This window comes from Peromyscus californicus, unplaced genomic scaffold (assembly GCF_007827085.1).
Source record: "Peromyscus californicus insignis strain IS unplaced genomic scaffold, ASM782708v3 Scaffold_33__1_contigs__length_539039, whole genome shotgun sequence".
Classification (NCBI taxonomy): Eukaryota; Metazoa; Chordata; class Mammalia; order Rodentia; family Cricetidae; genus Peromyscus; species Peromyscus californicus.
In genome coordinates, this window is record NW_026294544.1 from 140,700 (window position 1) to 162,131 (window position 21,432).

Sequence of the window (21,432 nt, forward strand, 5' to 3'; positions counted from 1 at the left end):
ATTGTCTTTTTCTTCTTCTTTCTTTCTTTCTCTCTTTTTTAAACAAGAACCTTAAATCTAATTTCCTTTGCTTAGCCTTTTTCCTAACCCTTGACAACTTGTAACCAACCCCTCTAAACAATGAAAATTATCCCAGACCCAAAACCCATTGAAAAGACAAAAAACCCACCCGCCCCATACCACCTCTTTGGGAATGTGGGCGTCGTATTCTTAAAATTGCTTCCTGCTGGGTATGGGCGAAGTTATCTTTATCCTGAAAGAAAAATTTTAGGTTAGTTGTCAAATTATAGGAAAGGTAACTATATTCTTCATTATCCAGTCTGTGTATAATGCCAAAGTTCAGGGTTTATCTCAAGTCCTTATTCAAGTAGTCTTTGAAACTGGATCATGACAGCTTGCCATCTCAAATTTGCTCTGAGCACTTTGTAGTTCAAAGCTGATCTGTAGATGATGTTTGTCAGCTTAGTGATGTTATTATTGTCCACGTGGAATTGTTGTTGTTGTGGGGCCCCAACTTCTTCCTGGAGACTTCAGTTGATGTTAGGCCTGGCCGTGATTTCCTTCAGAAAACTGATAAGAGACTCGAACACAAAGACATATATATGCAGCTAATTGAAGCCTTTTTTTCTAGAATTAGTTAGTACTCTATATGACCATTCATATCTTAACAAAGTTTAAAATGTATATATATATATATATCTATATATATTGATCTTGTAAATTTTCATATAAAATTTATACTTTAAGGAAAGTTTTAAGAATCAGAATAGAATTAAAGAGTTGAGATTCGTAATAGAATAGTCCCTTAATTAATATGGCTTTTCTCCTGTCCCATAGCAGAAGATGGCTCTTTTATTCTGGATTGATACAGGGAGTTTCCATTTTCCTTTTAACAACATGCTTGAGTTTAAAGAAGGAGAGAGCCATTCTATAACTCCAATGTCAACTTTAATTTTTAATTGAACTTGGACTGTTAGAAGACCAATAGTGTTAAATCTTTAGAGAAAAGCAGAAACAAACATTTAGGAAGACATAAAATTTTTTAGATAATATATACCCATAAGCCGTTTCACTCTGTTTCCTGGGATAGATGATTTGTCCCTTTTCTTCAGTTGTCTCATTTGTCCAGTGTTCTTCAAATTCCTTAACCTTCATTCTCCTAAAAGACAAAAACAAAAACCTTACCCCAAGACTAATTTTGGGGATGTTCCTTTTTGGTAAGTTATTATCTGACTAAATGAAAAGGCATGTGATACTGGTATAAGTTAGTTTAAATTGGATGTTCATGCTGGTTGATGAACTATCACCTCCTCTAATTAAGAGATCTCTCTTGTTCAAATCGAACCTTTATCAATTTTGATGGTTCCCATAGCTTATCTTCTCCTGTAGAAACAAAAGGAAAGCCTAGTCCCCAATGTAACACATATCCTGGTTTCCGTTCTGAGGTCAGCACATCCTTAAAGTACATAGGCTGATTTAATTCTGTAGTTTTTTCTATTATCCAATATCTCTCTGCAGCTGTTGTTCCTTTCTCATTGGCATTGAGAAAATTCCAAGTTAATAGAGAATTATTCAGTCTATTTCTGGGGGTTTTTGTTACCACTTTCTATTTATTTAGCATGTCCTTTAGAGTTCTGTTTGATCTTTCTATAACTGCTTGACCTGTAGGGTTATATGGTATGCCTGTAATATGCTTTATATTGTAATAAGCAAAAAACTGTTTCATTTTAACAGAGACATATGATGGAGCATTATCAGTTTTGATTTGTGCAGGTATACCCATGATGGCCATAACTTCTAGCAAATGAGTGATTACAGAATCAGCTTTTTCAGAACTCAAATCAGTTGCCCATTGAAATCCTGAATAAGTATTGATGGTATGGTGTACATATTTCAATTTTACAAATTCTGCAAAGTGAAACATGTCCATCTTCCAGATTTCATTCCTCTGAGTATCCTTTGGGTTACATCCTGCTGGTAATTGCATTTGATTGTAGAAGGAACAAGTAGGACATTTCTTTACTATTTCTTTGGCTTGTTGTCAGGTTATGAAATAATCTCTTTTTAAACCTTTACTATTGACATGATGTTTTTTTAATGAACTCTGAGACCTCCAGCACATTTCTTATCAATAATTTATCAATCTCATCATTGCCTTGTTCTAGAGGGCCTGGCAGATCAGTATGGGATCTGATGTGAGTTATATGTAAAGGATGACTCCTTTTCCTGATTGTATCTTATAATTGAATAAATAGTGAAGTTAATGCTGATGCATCAGGGACAAATTTTGCAGTCTCAATATGTAATACCACTCTTTCAGCCTACTGAGAGTCAGTAACTATGGTGAGAGTTTCTGAAAAAAACATTAATACCAACAGAATAGCATCCAATTCTGATTTTTGAACTGAATTATAAGGACTTTGAACCACTTTACTTAAATTTTCTGATTTGCAACCTGCTTTTTCTTGTTTATTGGCATCTGTATAAAATATATGAACTCCAGATATGGGTTTTTCCCATACAATTCGAGGCAAAATGCAATCATCTCTCTTTATAAGATCAATTCTATCACTTTTGAGATATTTACTGTTAATTTCTCCCAGAAAATTAATGCAAGCTCTTTGCCAAGGTTCACTTTCTGTCCATAATTTTTCAATGTCCTCTTTAGTTAAAGGTATGACAATTTCTGTTGAGTCTATTCCTGCTAATTGACGAAGTCTCAATTTTCCTTTCCAAATCAAGTCAGAGATTTTTCTACATAAGTTTTTAATTTTTTATTCGATTTATTTGGTAAAAATATCTGTTACAATAACAGATCTTCCCTCTGCATTAACATTCCTGTAGGAGAATGCCTAGAAGGTAAAATGACCAAAATGCAATCCAGCTTTGGATCAATACGATCCACGTGCCCTTCATGTACTTTCTTTTCTACCAAGGCCAATTCTTTCTCAGGTTCAGGTGATAATTCCCTTGGACTATTTAAGTCCTTGTCATCCTCTAAGGTTTTCAACAAATTATTCAGTTAATCATTTTTTACTCCAACAATAGTTCATAGATGAGAAATGTCTCCAAACTATCTTTGAAAGTTGTTAAGAGTCTGTAGTTGATCTCTCCTGATTTGCACCTTTTGGGGTCTAATTTTTTGTAGTTCTATTTTATATTCTAAATAATTAATAGAATCTCATCTTTGTATCTTTTCAGGAGCAATTTGTAATTCCCAGCAAGGCAAAATATTCTTTACTTCTTGAAACATTCTTTCTAAAGTATCTGTATTTGGGTCAGTTAGTAAAATATCATCCATATAATGATAAATTATAGATTTAGGAAAGTTTTACGTATGACTTCCAATGGCTGTTGTACAAAACATTGACACAGAGTTGAGTTATTCAACATTCCCTGTGGAAGGACTCTCCATTGAAATCTTTTAACCGGTTGAGAGTTATTGTAAGTAGGCACTGTGAAGGCAAACCTTTCTCTGTCTTTTTCTTGTAAGGGTATTGAAAAGAAACAGGCTGGGCAGTGGTGATGCATGCCTTTAATCCCAGCACTTGGGAGGCAGAGGCAGGAGGATCTTTGTGAGTTCTAGGCCAGCCTGGGCTACCAAGTGAGTTCCAGGAAAGGCACAAAGCTACACAGAGGAACCCTGTCTCAAAAAACCAAAACCAAAAAAAAAAAGAAAAGAAAAGAAACAGTCTTTTAAATCAATAACTATGAGAGGCTATCCTTTTGGTAACAGTGTAGGCAAAAAATTCCAGATTGTAGAGAGACCATTGGCTGAATTAATTTGTTAATTGCTCTAAGGTCTGTTACCATTCTCCATTTACCAGATTTCTTTTTAATAACAAATACAGGAGAATTCCAAGAGCTGGTTGATTCTTCAATATGGTGAGCATTTAACTGTTTTTCTACCAGCTCTTCTAAAGCCTGGAGTTTCTCTGTTGTTAAAGGCCATTGCTGAAGCCATATAGGCTTGTCTGTTAACCATTTTAAAGGTAGAGTTGTTGCTGTCTTTGGGAGATTATCAGTTGTTGTATCCTGTTCTTATATAATATGGATGGCTGGTGACCACTCATTAGAATAATATCTTCTAATATTTCTCTCAGAAACATGTGCTAGTTTATGATTTGTTTCTGAGGTTGGAGGGATGTTAATCTGTGTATTCCATTGTTGCAACAGGTCTCAAAGCCACAAGTTCATAGCTATGTTAACCACATATGGTTTTAATTTTTCTCTCTGTCCTTTTGGACTTATATATTCGAGCCATCTTGCACTCTGTTTCACTTGAGATAATGTCCCAATTCCTAACAGTTGAACTTTTACCTCCTGAAGAGACCAAGTTTGATGACAAAATTCTGGTGCAATTATGGGAATGTCAGCACCTGTGTCTACCAGACCAGACAACAAAACTCCATTTATTTGTATTGTTAATTTTGGTCTTTGTTCATCATTAGAAATTTGCCAAAAAAATTTATTTGTTTTTTCTTGAATTTTCTGTTCTCTCTGTTTCAACATCCCAAGCAACATGATTTACTCTAATAGTCATTTGGTTATTTAATTGCTTTGAGTAGGGGCTTTCTCTACAACTGCAGGAAATGTTTGAACTGGATTTACTGTGGAGGCCTGCCTGAGGTCCCTCTGGGAGTTTTCCAAAGACTGAGGCAAAGGATTACCTTGCCTGTCCCTTGCTGATCTATATTCATTGATCCAGTGTTTTCTCTTACCACACCTTCTGCATACTCCAGAAGGAAGGGGCATTGTGCTGTCATTGTTCCTTGAAGAAACATTGTTTCTAGGAATGACCTGTTTACAGTCCCTTTTCAAATGTCCTTGCTTTCCACATCCAAAACGTCTAACATTCCTCAAATCATTTGAAATTGCTTCTTCTACCCACATATCATCTTGGTCATAAGACTCAACATTAATATGTGTCTCTAATCCAGTCTTCCAAGGGTGCAGATCTTACCTTTAATGGCCTGATTATTCTCTTTCATGCTGCATTCGTGTTCTCAAAAGCCAAAGATTCAATTATTATCTGACTGGCTTCTGAATTCGGGATCATTCTCATTACGGCTGAAGCCAGTCTTTGTAAGAAATCTGTGAAAGCTTCTTTTGGGCCCTGTATAACCTTTTTAAATGACTCAGTTTTCTGTTCTGGTTTCTCAACTCTGTCCCATTCATTCAAGGCTGCTGTTTGACAAAGAACTAAGGTTTGGATATCATATAAACATTGTGTTTGTACTGCAGCATATTGACCTTCTCCAACAAATTAATCCTGGAAGACTTGTATTCCTTTATCCCTCCATTGTTTTTCAATGTTTTTAGCCTCCTCCTTGAACCACATTAGCCATTGGAGCTGTTGTCCAGGTTCCAGAACAGCATGTGCCAGCTCCTGCCAGTCCTGTGGTATAATCCTATTATAAGTTGACCAGGAGTTCAACATTTGATTTACATATGGGGAATGCATGCCATAAGATACTATTGCCTCCTTAAACCTTCATAAATCCAACATTTCATTTGGAGTCCAAATATTTTGTGTATTCATTTGATGAGGTAGTTGATGTATGGTTACCGGATAAATTGAGGGTGATTGTGTGAAAACAGGCTTTCTTTTTGTAACCTTATGATCCAATCTTGAAACAATTTCACTGTTAATTACTTCTGTTTGAATTTGAATTTCTCTATAATTCATTTCAACAGTTTTAACAGGTTTTTCTAAAACTTTTGTCCTGGCACTTAAATTGGCTATCTTTTTAAATAGCAAAATAAGGATAAGAAAAGTTATAAAGTGCATAATTCGATAAATATTAATCTTCTCATATAGTTGTTCCATTTTCAGACTGCCTAAAATTTCAAACAAAGCCCAATTTTCTTCCAATGTACACATAAAACTCATTTTTTAAATGTGGAAAAAATTTCTCTTTTAAATAGTTCCCTTTAAAATATCTGATATCTTAATTGACTTACCAAGTCTGCATAGAACAGTAGAAATCCAAGGGAATTTCAAAACAGCTACCTAGTGACTGAGGTGTGAATCCATAGAGAGAGAGAGAAAATGAGAGAAAGAGAAAGCAACCAAGAAAGCATAGCCACATTTCTGGCTAAAAGCTTAAATCCAGCTCTTGTTCCTGCTTGAGCCAAGTCAAGCATGGGCTCTGGCTTCCTTAAGCTCTGAACATGTGCCTTGGCATTTCAGTCAAAACTGTGTGTAGCTACTGCAGCCAGGCGGTGGTGGTGCACGCCTTTAATCCCAGCACTCGGGAGGCAGAGCCAGGCGGATCTCTGTGAGTTCAAGGCCAGCCTGGTCTCCAAAGCGAGTTCCAGGAAAGGCGCAAAGCTACACAGAGAAACCCTGTCTCGAAAAACCAAAAAAAAAAAAAAAACTGTGTGTAGCTATTGCAATTAGCAGTAGCTCCGGCAGGGCAAGCCTGAGTTGTTTGTAGCGCTGGCTTTAAGCAAGTAGCTCCAGCTGTGGTATTGGCTTGTAGCTATGGTCAGTCAGGCCTGAGACCTAAGCCGAGCTGGGCCCGAGCTAGGGAGCAGGGTCACCTAGGCAGGAAACCAGACTTGCTGCCAAGCCAAGTCAAGTGGTTTTTAATGAAGTCTTGCCACGTTGGGCACCAGATGTAGATGTTCCCATCTCATTAAATAAGAAACACAGAGCCAATGCAAAGATGAAAGCCCAAGAGGTCAGATCAAGCTAAGAGCTAAAAACCTTTCCCTTAACTGCCATTGCTATCTTCCTCAGCAAGAGAGCTACTCCCTGTCTGTTTGTCTTTTTTGTAGATTTTCTATTCTGCCTTCTCATTGGCTGTAATCCCAACCACATGACCTCCTCATTACTGACTCTCTGTACAGACCTCCATGTCTTACAATCAGTGTTTTATTTATTGACTAATTAGCAACACATTTGTCATACAGAACATCCCACAGCAAACACATACTGGAGAGAAACCCTATGAATGTGATCAGTGTGGTAAAGCTTTTTCTCATCACAGTAATAATCTTCAAGGGCATGAAAGAACACATACTGGAGAGAAACCCTATGAATATAGTTAGTGTGGGAAAGCCTTTGTTCATCATAGTAATCTCCAATTGCATAAAAGAACACATATGGGAGAGAAAGCCTATAAATATAATCAGTGAGGTAAAGCTTTTACTTATTACAGTGCTCTTCAAAGGAATGGAAGAACACATACTGGAGAGATACCCTGTGAATGTAATCAGTGCAGTAAAGCCTTTACTCATCATAATACTCTTCAATCGCATGAAAGAACACATACTGGAGAGAACCCCTTTGAATGTAATCAGTGTGGTAAAGCCTTTACTCATCACAGTACTCTTCAATCCTATGAAAGAACACATCCTGGAGAGAAACCCTATGAATATAATCAGTGTGGTAAGGCCTTTGCTCAAAACAGTGCTCTTCAAAGGCATGAAAGAACACATACTGGAGACAAACCCTATGAATGTAAACAATGTGGTAAAGCCTTTGTACAGCCCAGTCATCTTCAAGTACATACAAGAAAACATACTGGAGAGAAACTTTATGAATGTAATTAATGTGATAAAGCCTTTGCACAGCCCCAAAATCTTTAAGTACATAAAAGAATACATACCAGAGAGGTACACTATGAGTGTCATCAGTGTGGGAAAGCCTTTGCTTCTCATTGTGCTCTTCAATTGCATGAAAGAACACATACTGGAGAGAAACCCTATGAATGTAATCAGTGTTGTGAAGCCTTTTATCATCACTCTCTTCTTCAAAGGCATGAAAGAACACATACTGGAATGACACCATACAATAGTAATCATTGTGGTAAGGCCTTTACTCATCATAGTGCTCTTCAATTTCATGAAAGAACACATAATTGAGAGAAACTCTATGAATGTTAACAGTGCGGTAAAGCCTTTTCACAGCCCAGTCATCTTCAAGAATATAAAAGAACACATACTGGACAGAAAATGTATGAATATAATCAATTTGCAATGCCTAGTCACAACACAGACCAACTCTATACCTGTAAAACTTTTAGTGTGTCTCTTAAAGCCTTTGAATATAACTTTAGACTTTGAGGATCTGAAAAAAACTGATAGCAAAGGAATTTGAATATATATGAATTGGTATGATCTTCAGCCAACATATTGACATTCATTTACACAAGATTAAATATTTTGGAAAAATATCTACACTGTGTCAATCATCTGTTCAAGCATTATAACATCTTTTTCTATTTTGTTTACACCTGTCAACTAATATGAACAAAAAAAAACCTATAAATTTAAATGATAAGATAACCTTTTTAGATTTCTTCTTCTGTTCAAATATGTGAAATAATGAATTATGATATTACATTTCATAGACGTTTATAATTGCCTTTTCTGTGGCTTTGATAATAGATCATATCTAAGTGAACTTAGAAAAGGGTTTAATTTGGCCCTTGGTTGCAGAGCAATACATGAACTCCATAAAAGTGGTATGGAAACAATTGTCAGACATGGCAGCTAAAGCAGCATAAATCAGGAAGAGTAATTGGAAATGATGTGCAGATGTAAATGCTCAGGCCAACTCTCAAGACTGATTTCTTCCAGCAGTACACAATTTTCTAAATCTTCTCAAATGATATCACAGACTGAAAATGATAGATTACTCTGACTTTAAGACTACATGCTTGCTTTCTGTTACATGGACCAATTTATGATGGAGAAAAAAAATCTGTAATCACTTAGATGCCTCAAAACCCATGTTACCAGAATTATAATAGAAAAACATTCATGATTGAAAATTAGTTTAAAGATTTATTTTTATTTTAATTATGGTGTGTGTGGTGTGTGTGTGTGTGTGTGTGTGTGTGTGTGTGTGTGTGTGTGTGTGTGACTTCCTCTGGGTATGTGTGTGTGCATTCTGGTTACCAAGAAGGTTAGACCCTTGAAGCTTCTTGTTGCAAGAATTACTGGAAGTCATCAAAACCTGATCTTGGTTCAGGGAATAAAATTGTGTTAAAGGCTTGGCCATGTCTCTGTACCTGTCAATATTTTAAAGCTTTTTATATCATCTTGATATCAAAAAATAGATAGGTACTCAAGTAAAGGAAAACTCTATTTATGTAAACAATTTGGTTAAGACTTTAGACATCACATATGTTTTCAGTTTTAAGGAAAAAACTTGTTTTATATCTTTTTCCTTGTAGCTTTGAAGTAAGTAAATTATTAACCATCTTCACTAAAGACTGATGTGAAGATCCCATTGTGGCTTCTATTTTGCAACATTTGAGTAAGATATTGAAGTGTGGGATATGTGTGGCAGTTTCAATTAGTAAAATTTACTTTGTGGTCCTCATATTTCTTCTGTGGCTTTTTTTCATCTTTTGCACTTTCACTTATTCAGAGGTAGTTATCTGCTGCCTTGTATAGGATGGGATGGTTTTCATCTAAGTGGTTCATTTTTATTTAACTCTCAGGCAGTATGTGATCATAATTTACAAGTAAGGTTGTTTGTGAAAGGGTGATGAATTTTTGTTCATGGTTTTATTTTTAATATTTAATAGTCACAAATGTGCTTGATATGTTTGTTATCCAGCCTGGCTTCAATGTCAGTAATTAGTCCTAAATACATAAGAATTCATGATCCCTGTGTGTCAGTCTCTTGAGTACAATTCTAAGGGTAGATGATGTACTACCATTGACTGCTGTTTTGTCAAAACTGCAGGGTTAAGGGGCTAGCTAAAGAAACCCACCCTGACCCTGGAGCCCAGGACTAGGAAAAGATGGCTCAGATATAGCCAGTGAAAGAAAAACAGTTTAGCTGAAATCAGAGCCATCACTTCCCCTGGCAAACTGACTTGTGAAACCAACCAATCACAGAGTAGGACAGCAGAATTTTGGTACTAGGGCCCAGGAACAGAGAAAGAAATACAACCTATGTTTGACACCTGAGCCAGAGAAATGAACCAAAGAAATATGCCCTGACTCTGAATCTAGTGCCAAAATAACACTCTTGGTCCCTAGAAACAGAGGCAGTGAAAGAAATGAGCCTTGGTCTTAGAGGTAGTGTCAAGAAGCCAAGAATGGCCAGTGGGGAAAAAAACACAGTTTGGCCCTGAATTCAGGTCCATCTCTGTCCCTAACCCACATAACTGGCCAATCTCTGGGCCGAAAAAAATCTAACCAATCACAAGTTGACTCTGCCCCCAGGATATCCTATATAAACCACCCTGCCTGGTCATTTGTGAGCTCTTTTCTCCATCATGGTACCTGCAGATATGCTCCTGGAGTCTTCCTTCCCATATAAATCTCTTTCTCAAAAGAGTTTGAATGTGAAGATCTATATTCATTGGTGAACAGAAGAACCCTTGCTTCTGGCAGGATGTCTCATAGTGGATTGAGCAAGGGGGGCTTAACAGAAGATCCTTGCTGAGATATCCCATAGTGGAACCCATTAACACTCAAAATACAGAGAGTATACATGCCACTCTCTCATCCTCTAGGAATAGATACAGTAGAAGTGGTCCAAAGCTCCTCAAAGGTTCTCATATCCTGAATGTCACCCTTATTTGAAAATGTTTATTCAACCTTGTCACACCACCTCTTTTTTCAGACCCTAACTACCGCATATTAGTTGTTCAATGATGCTCAGCCTGATAGCTTTGGAGAATGTTGGTTATGTGTCCCTCCAGGGTCAAGTGCTCATTCACCACTTTTGGCCCCACCCATTGTCCTATTAGATCCTCTCACCTTACCATTTGTTAATTGCTTCAAGCCAAATGTCTCTACCACCCCTTATCTCTCTCACATTCCTCTCTTCAGCATTGCAGATGGCTTTAAGTCCTCAGGAATACACTTTGTGTGTACTCTGGATTCTGCAGACTGCAACAATACTATTACCCTTGGTACTGCCACCCAGCCCTTATGTCCAAACATTCACAATGCCTCTATTCTCTGTGGTACTCATGTTTATCATTTTACCTGCTAGGTGGTCTGGAACTTGTACCCTGGTATTCCTGTTTTGCAAATTATGGTGCTACCTGGTGAAGAACCCTTGCCAATTTCCAACACCAAGTTCATAGCAGCAAGGCATGACAGATGAACCATCTAAATAATACACTTTCTAGTAGCTCTGGGCATAAGTGCAGGTACAGCCACTGGAATAGCAAGACTGACTACTTCTCTAGCTATTTACCCTCAGCTTTCCTCACAATTCATCCAGGATTTCCAATGAGTAGCTCAGACCATCCTTACTCTTCAGGAACTAATAGAATCACTGGCCTCTGTAGTATTACAAAATCAGAGAGGATTAGATTTATTAACAGCAGAAACAGGTGGTCTTTGTTTCTTTCTTGGGGAAGAGTGTTGCTTTTATGACAATCAATCAGGGGTAGTGAAAGACAAGATCCAACAACACCAGATGGATCTTCAAACTAGAAACTGCTTGATGCCCCCAGATAGTGGAACACTAATAGTCAAATATGGAAATGGATGCTGCCTTTCTTATCCCCTCTTTTCTTCCTTTTTTATCCATACTAATTGCACCCTGCCTCGTACATTTCTTGGTTAGATTTCTTCAACAACAGATCCAAAATATTTCTAACCAAACTGGGAACCAGTTAATATTATAGGATTACCGTGACCAATTGACAAAGCCAGAGATCTGCAGAACCTGGTTATATCCTGAGGAGGAAGATCAAGATTGTCCCTAGAACCTCGATGCTCCAAATCAGTAGGACTCAGTGTAATAATAACTTCAGTTCCTTTCCAGCCCCTAGCTGCTTATTACCCTTTCCAACTTTTAATTGCTTATTACCCAATCCATATCCCAGCTGTCTATTACTTTTCCAACACCCAGTGGCTTATTTTTAAAGAAAAAAAAGGGGCATGTAGGGGATAAAAGCTAGCAAAAGAAACCCAATCTGACCCTGGATCCAAGAACGAGGAAAAGATGGCTCATATAAGGCCAGTGAAAGAAACACAGTTTGGCTCAAATCAGAGCCATCTCTGCCCCTCGTGAACTGACTTGTGGAACCAACCATTCACAGAGTAGAACAGTAGAATCCTGGCCCAAGGGCCCATGACCAGGGAATGAAACACAGCCTATGTTTGGGACCTTAGCCAGAGAAATGTACACTTTATCCCCAAACCCAGAACTAAGGAAATATATCCTGACTCTGACTCTAATGCTAAAATAATACTCTTGGTCCCTAGAATCAGAGTCAGTGAAAGAAATAAGTCCTGGTCTTAGAGGTAGTATTAAAAAGCCAAGAATGGCCAGTGAAATAAACACAGTTTGACCCTGAAATCAGGGCCATCTCTGTCTCTAGCCCACAAAACTGGCCAAACCCTGGAAAAAAAAACTAACCAATCATGGGTAGACTCTGCCCCCAGGACATCCTATATAAACCACCATGCCTGGTCAGTTGTGAGCTGTTCTCTCCACCCTGATAGAGACAGATATTCTCCTGGACTCATCCTTCCCAAATAAATCACTTTCTCAAAAGAGTTTTGGTGTGAAGACCTTCATTCACTAGTGCACAGAAGTTCCTTTCTGAGATATCCCATAGTGAATTGAGCAAGGGGGAGCTGAACAGAAGAACCTTGCTGAGATTCCCCCATAGTCAATTGACAAGGAGGAGATAAACAGAAGAAATTTGCTGAGGCATCACTTACTGGATTGAGCAAAGGCGAGCTGAACAAAAGATCATTGTTGAGATGTCTGTCAGGGGACAGAGCAAGAGAGAGCTGAAAAGCAACACTTTTCTCCTGAGCTGAAGGAGATTGCTTCATTTTTGCAATTTCTTAGGCAGGAGAAGCAGAACTTGCTAGGAAGCCCCCTTAAGTGGGGGCTGAGCTCAGCTTAGCTGTAGTGGCTCTCCAGGAGAGGAGCAGGATTGCTATATCCTACAGGGATACCATCCCACATCACACCAGGAATAGCCTGACTTTTCTGAACAATAAGGATACTCGGAATTTCATGAATAGTCAGGACACCCTTCCCTGCTGAAGCAGTTCCAGGCCTGACTTTCTTTAGAAGTTAGAAAAACTTCCCTCCAGGGCTGAACTGTCTCCTAGCAGTTCCAGCCATCAGAGCTGTGCCAAACAGCTCCAGGTGTCTATGACACATTCAGGGCAGACCTATTCTTCTGTGCAGCTTGAGGTGTCCAGGATAACTCACCCTCCAGGGCTGAACTGTCTCCTTGCAGCTGCAGCTGACAGAGTTTTCCTAAGCAGCTCAAGGTGTTTTTTGACTCCCAGGCAGTCAGGAGACCTTTTTTTCAGAGTTGCAAAACTCATGTTTTGGTGCCAAAATCTGGGACCAAACCCAGATTTTGTTGCAACCAATTTGCTTACAAATACATTTTAATGATGTTAATTTTAAAATACTTAATAGAGAATATAAAAAGCATTAAATACTTCACGTATGTATCCAAAGAAACACTTTCATCTATCTGGAAGAGGTATAATTTAAGTGAGTCATTAATCAACTCTATATTTCACAATAAAATTAATGTGCTATGAAAATGTATACATTATTTAAAGTCCCATGCATCTTCATGTCCTCATTTGTTATGCATTTGGCACTTCATCCCAAAGTATTGTCTACTAAGGGAATTATCCAGAGATGCTAGATAATGTAATTGCAGTGAGATTTATTTTGTAGGGTCTACTTTTGTCCAACTTCATATGTTGATCAACATAACATTGCAGCCTTGCACAAGAAAGGCATTTCACCACAGCTGTCTCATTGATGTTCAAAAAAGATTATTTCTAATATTATTCAGTAAAATACCATCGTTTCATATTGTAAACATATTTTCCTTGAAAGATAATGCAAAGTAGGAGAAATTGAATGATAAATCCTATTTGCAAATCAAAATGATATATTGCTATCTCTTTTGTTTTTCCTTTTATTGCATGTGAAATTATTTAGTTTATTCTGAGGACCAAACATTTGTTCATAGCAGTTTCTTAGATCAACAAATGAATGTGAGAGAATATCTTGAATGTCAGTTATTAGTCATGAATACTTATGAATTCATGATCTTCATGTGTCAGTCTCCTAAGTACAAGTCAAAGGATAGATGATTTACTTCAAATAATTGTTATTTTTTCAAAATATTTTAACAATGTTAATGTTAAAATACTTAAGAGAGAATATCAAAACATTAAGTACTTATGTGTGTATCCAAAGAAACATTTTCACCTATCTGGAAGAGATTTAATAATTTAAGTTAATCAGTAATCAACTGAATATTTTATAATAGAACTTGATGTACTATGTATATGTATATATTATTTGAGGTTCCATGCTTCTTCATGTCCTCAAAAGTTATCTATTTGGCATAATATCTTGACGTATTGCCTTTTAAGGGAATTATAGAGGTACCAGATAATGTAATAACCATGACATTTACTTTAAAATATCTGGTGTGTGTGTGCGCGCGCACGCGTGGTGTGTGTGTGTGTGTGTGTGTGTGTGTGTGTGTGTGTGTGTGTGTGTGTTTGTGTGTGATGTGACTATGGGTTTTTAGGCCATGACAGAATTGTAAAGAATAGAAGACAACTTGTGGAGTCTACATTTGTCCATCTTCATATGGTGATCCAGATGAGGTCACAGCCTTGTACAACACAGACATTTCTAACAGAGCTGTCTCATTGATACTGAAATAAGATTAGCTGAAATATTAAAACAGTAAAATATTGTTTTTTTCTGATTGAAAACATTTTCTTTTAAAGATAATGGAAAATAGGAGACATTGACTAATAAATACTATTTGTGAATAAAAACTATATACTGATATCTCTTTTTGTCTTGTTCTTGCATGTTGAATGAGTTAGTTTATTCTTAGGACCAAACTTTTTCCATAACACTTAAAAAGACAAATAAATGTCAGAGTGTAGTTTTTTTTGAGTGAAGGTGGTTGCTGCTAAGCCTGGTGTCCTGAGTTCATACTCCAAGAACCCATATCACTCCTTCAAATCTTTCTCTTATTTCTACATTTCTGGTGTGGCATATGGACACTCACATGCCAGCACTTACATAAATGATTTCAAAACACAAATAAGTGCCATTGAGGTAACTGGCAACCAAATGATTCCCTGGCTTTCATCTCTGGACCTCACATAGGATGAATAGATATCCACTTCATTTCCCAGGATTTCTTTACAGCATCATGACATTCTGTACTTCATTTTCAGGATACCTTTTTGTATGATGTCATTTTATATGGACTTCATATCCCAGGATGTCTTTCTCAACAGCACCATGACATTTTGTACTTCATTTCCCAGGATGTCTTTCTGTACAGCATCACTACTTTCGGACTTCATTTTTCAGGATGACTTTCCCTAGAGCATCACTATATATGAACTTCATTTCCCAGAATGCTGTTCTTTATAGCATCACTGAATTCTGGACTTCATTTCCCAGGATGCCTTTCTCTACAGCATCAGTGTATTACGAATTTATTTCTCAGGATGCCTTTTTCTACAGCATCACTGCATTCTGAACTTCATTTCTCAGGATGCTTTTCTCTACAACATCACTACATTCTGGACTTCATTTCCCAGGACGCCTTTCTCTTCACCATCATTAAATTCTGGACTCCATTTCCTAGGTTACCTTTCTCTACAGGATGAGTCCATTCTGAACTTCATTTCCCAGGATGCCTTCTTTATAACATCAGTACATTTGGACTTCATTACATTTGGACTACAGCATTACTACTGGTGGGACTTCATTTCCCAGGATCCCTTTCTCTATAGGATTATTACATTCTGGGCTTCATTTCCTAAGATGCCTGTCTCTAGAGAATCACTACATTTCAGACGTCATTTCCCAGGATGACTTTCACTAGAGCATCAATACATTCAGGACTTCATTTTTCAAGATGTCTTACTCTACAGCATCACTACATTCAGGACTCCATTTCCCAGGATGCCTTTCTCTACAGCATCACTACATGTGAGACTTCATTTCCCAGTATGACTTTCTCTACAGCATGAGTACATTCTGGACTCCACTTTTCAGGATGCCTTCTTTTTAGCATCAGTACATTTGGACTTTATTTCCCAGGATACCTTTCACTATAGCATCAGCACATTCTGAACTTGATATCCGAGGATGCCATTCTTGAGTGCATCACAACATTCCGGACTTCACTTCCCAGGATTCCTTAGACTACAACATCTGTACATTTGTTTCCTAAGATGCCTTTCTGTATAGCATCAATACAGTCTGAACTTCATTTTAAAGGATCACTTTCTCTACAGCATCCATACATTCTGGACTCCATTTCCCAGGATGATGTTTTCTACAGCTCAATATATGTTGGGCTTCATTTCACAGGATGTTTTTTTCCACAGCATCTGTACATTCTGGTCTCCATTTCCTAAGATGCCTTTTTCTATAGCATCCATACACTTGTACTTTATTTCCCAGGATGCCTTTATCTACAGCATCACTACTTGTGGGACTTCATTTCCCAGGATGCCATTCTCTAGAGCATCTGTGCATTCTGGTCTTCATTTCCAGAATGCTTTTCTGTAGAGCATCATTGCATTCTGGACTCCATTTCCCAGGATGCCTCTCTCTATAGTGACAATACATTCCGGTCTTCATTTCCCAGGATGACTTTCTCTACAACATCAGTACATTCTGGACCCCATATCCCAGGATGCCTTTCTCTACAGCATCACTACATGTCAGACACTATTTCCCAGGATGCCTTCCTCTATAAATAACTGTAGCTAGAGTTTTCCTGCCTGGCCCACAGTCAGGACAATTCTCTCTCACCTGCCAGTCCCACAGCCGCTCAGACCCAACCAAGTAAACACAGAGACTTATATTGGTTACAAACTGTATGGCCGTGGCAGGCTTCTTGCTAACTGTTCTTACAGCTTAAATTAATCCATTTCCATAAATCTATACCTTGCCACGTGGCTCATGGCTTACCGGCGTCTTCACATGCTGCTTGTCATGGTGACGGCTGGCAGTGTCTCCCTCCACCTTCCTGTTCTTTCTTTTCTCCTCTCTGTTAGTCCCGCCTATACTTCCTGCCTAGCCACTGGCTAATCAGTGTTTTATTTATTGACCAATCAGAGCAATTTGACATACAGAGCATCCCACAGCAAATCACGACATAAGGACTTCATTTCCTAGGATGCCTTTCTCTACAGCGTCACTAAATTGTGGACTTCATTTCCCAGAATGTCTTTCTCTACATCATCAGTACATTCTAGAGTTCATTTTCCAGGATGCCTTTTTTCAGCATCAGTACATTCTGTACATCATTTCCCAGAATGCCTTTCTCTAGAGCATCCCAACATTCTGAACTTCAATTCCCAGGATGCTTTTTTTTTTTAATCACATCACTACATTCTGTACATCATTTCCCAGGACGACTTTCTCTAAAGCATCACTAGGTTTGAACTTTGTTTCCCAGGATGCTTTTCTCTATACCACCATGACATTTAAGACTTCATTACCCAGAATGCCGTTCTTCACAGCACCATGACATTTTTGACTCCATTTCCCATGTATCCTGTGTCCTCAGATGTTTCCCTCTTTATTTATCAGGTGTCCACTGACCTCTCCATGTGGCCCTGACCTTTTGCAGTTTTGTTGTGCTCTCAGCAGTGTGAGGTGGGGATCATGATCAGAGAGTCAGGGTCAGAAGGTTATGGTTAGGGTTTGGGTTACTTTAGGGTTAGGTGTCTCTAGGTTTTGGACTTCATTTCCCAGGTTGCCTTTCTGTATATTGGTCATCTATTAGAAACTACCTTTCCCATCATGCGACTTGGATGATTTCCTAGGTTTCTTTTCTTTATAGCATCACTGTGTGTTGGACTCCATTTCCCAGGATGCTTTTCTTTATTACATCAGTACATGTTGGATGTCATTTCCCAAGATGCCTTTCTCTACAGCATCATTACATTCTGGACTCCCTTTCCCAGGATGCTGTTGTCTACAGCATTACTATATAAGAACACCATTCCCCAGGATTCCTTTCTTCACAGCATCATCACATTCAAGACTCCATTTCCCAGGATGCCTTTCTCTATAGCTTCAGTACATTTTTTACTTTATTTCTTAGGATGCCTTACTCTACAGCATCACTATATGAGGGACTTCATTTCCCAGGGTCCATTTCTTTATAGCTTCATTACATTCTGGACTTCATTTCCCAGCATGACTTTCTCTAGAGCCACTTGACATTCTGGGCTTCTTATCCCAAGATGCCATTCTCTACATTATCTGTACATTCTGGACATCATTTCCCAGGATGTTTTTCTCTACAGCATCAGTATATTCTGGACTTCATTTCCCAGGATGCATTTCTCTATAGCATCATAACATATCGACTCCATTTTCCAGGATGCCTTTCTCTATAGCATTACTACATATGGATATAATTTCCCAGGATGCCTTTCTTTACCGTATAACTACATTTCAGACTTCACTTCCCAAGATACTTTTCTCTAGAGCATCACTATGTTTCAGACTTCATTTCCCAGGATGCCTTCTTGAGCGCATCATTACACTGTGGACTCCATTTCCCAGGATACCTTTGTGTATGGCATCAGTACATTCCAGACTTCATTTTTCAGGATGACTTTCCCTACACATGAGTACATTCTGGATTCCATTTCCCAGGATGTCTTTCTCTACAACATCACTTTATATTGTACTTCATTTCCCAGGATGCCATTCTCAATGACCTCACTACATAAGGACTTCATTTCCGAGGATGTCGTATGTTAGAGCATCCCTACATCCTGGAATCCAATTTGCAGGATGCCTTTCTCTAGAGCATGAGTACATTCTGGACTTCACTTTCCTTTCCAGGATGCCTATTCTACAGCATCATTGCATTCTGGACTTCATTTCCCAGGATGCCTTTCTCTGGAGCATCACTACATTTCAGACATCATTTCTCAGGATGCCTTTCTCTAGAGCATCACTACATTCTGGTCTTCATTTCCCAGGATGTCTTTCTCTATAGCATTACTATGATGGACTTCCTTTCCCAGGCAGCCTTTCTCCACAGCACCATGACATGTTGGACTCCATTTCCCAGGTTTCCTGTATTCCCTGGAGTTTCCCCTTTTCCTCAGCAGGGATCCAGGGCCCCCAGCGGGTGTAGGGCCTCAGCAGGTCACCCTGACCTTCTGCAGTTTTGTGGTGCCTCAGCAGTGTGAGGGTGGGTGTCAGGGTCTGGAGGTCAGGGTCAGTGTTTCATGGTCAGGGGGTTGGCCTTAGTTTTAAGGTTATAGTTAGGTTAGGATTAGGGTTAATGTTAATGGTTAGTGTTACGGTTATGTGTTTTAGGGTTAGGGTTAGGGTAGGGGGTTAGGTTTAGGGTTAGGGTTAAGGGTTATTGGTTTTTTGGATTAGAATCAGAGGTTTAGGGTTAGGCTGTTAGGTTAGGGTTATGGGTTAGGGTTAGTGTTAGTGTCAGGGGTTATGGTCAGTGGTTTCTGGTTAGGATTAAGGGTTACAGGGTTTTAAGATTAGGGTAGGGGGAGTTTGTGGTTAGGGTTAGGGTTAGATTTAGAGTTAGTGGTTAAGGTTAGTGGTTAGATTTATGATTAGTGGTTAGATTTTGGTTAGCAGTTAGATTTAATGTTAGTGGTTAGATTTGGGGTTAGTGAGTTAGGGTTAGGGTTAGGATGAGGGTTATGGTTCGTTCTTAGATTTAGTGTTTATCGTTGGATTTAGGTTTAGATTTAGGGTTAGAGTTAGAATTATGGTTAGTGGTTAGATTTATGATTAGTGTTTAGATTTAGGATTAGTCATTAGATTTAGGGTTAGTGTTTAGATTTAGGGTTAGGTTTCAGGGAGTGTGTGAGTTAGGGTTAGGGTTAAATTTAGTGGTTTGATTTAGGGCCTTCCTTTGCCCTCAGGATGTGTCTCAGGGTTAGACTTAGTTTTAGGTTTAGGGTTAGCGTTAGGGGGTTAGTTTAGGGTGAGCGGTTATGGTTAGTGTTAAAATTAGTTGTTAGATTTTGGGGTGTCCTTTGCCCTCTTGGTTAGGGTTATGGTTAGAGTTTCCCAGGTTGAATTTTTCTGTACCATCATTCTATTGTGGACTTCATTTCCCAGGATCCCTTTCTTTATAGCCTCACCACATTTTGAACTTCATTTCCCAGGATCCCTTTCTCCAGTGCATCACTACAGTTTGGACGTCATTTCCTAGGATGTCTTTCTGTGTATTGGATGTCTACTAGAAACTACATTTCCCATCATTCTTATGGAATGATTTCCTTATAGCATCACTGTCTTGGTCTCCATTTCTTTGTATTTTTCCCTGTATTGTTTTTTCTAATTCGATCTACATTTCCCATCATGCCTTTTGTGTCAGAAGGAAACTTACAATTTCAACTTTATAACACAAATATGCTTTTAACTCCATTTCCCAGGATGCTTTTCTCCATAGCATCACTATATTATGGACTTCATTTCCCAAAATACTTTTTTCAAAAGATCACTACATTCTGTATTTCATTTCCCAAGATGCCTTTCTCTATAGCATCATAACCTATAGACATCTTTTTCCCAAGAATCCTTTCTCTACAGCATCACCACAATTTGGACTTCATTTCCCAGAATAACTTTCCCTGTAGGTGTCAGTGCATATGGACTTCATTTCCCAGGATGCCTTTCTCCACAGCACCGTGACATGTTGGACTCCATTTCCCAGGTGTCCTGTATCCCCAGGAGTTTCCCATTTTTTTCAGCAGGTGTCCAGGGCCCTCAGCATGTGTAGGGCCTCAGCAGGTGGACCTGACCTTCTGCAGGGTTGTGGTGCCCTCAGTGGTGTGAGGATTGGGGTCAGGGGGTCAGGGTCATTGGGTCAGGGTCAGGAGGTTAACTTTAGCGTTAATCACGGTTAGGGTTAGGGTTAGGTATGGGGTTAGGTTTAGGTTAGGGTTAGTTTAGGTTTAGGATTAGGGTTAGGGTCAGGGTGTTAAGGGTTAAGGTTAGTTTAGGTTTAGGGCTAGGGTTAGGGTTAGGGTCAGGGGTTCATGTTCAGGGGCTTTGAATTAGCATATTTTTAAGAGTTAGGGTTAGGGTAATGGGAATTTATGGTTAGGATTAGGGTTCATGATTAGGTTTAGGGTCAGGATGTCAGAGTCAGGGCATTAGTGTTAATGCCAGGGTGTTCTTGTTAGGTTTAATGCTTAGGGTTTGGTGTTAGGGTCATAGTTTGCATTTTTTTAGGGTTATGGTATGGGGAGTTTTTTGTTAGGGTTAGTGGTTATGGTTAGGGATAGTGGTTATGTTTAGGGTTTTGTTAGGATTAGAGTTAGTGGTTAATTTTAGTGGTTAGACTTACGGCTGTCCTTTTCTCACATCAGGTGTTCTGTGTCCTCCACTTTTGGGTCAGAAAGAAACTACTTGTTTCCTCTTTATAGCATCAGTATGCTTTGGACTCCATTTCC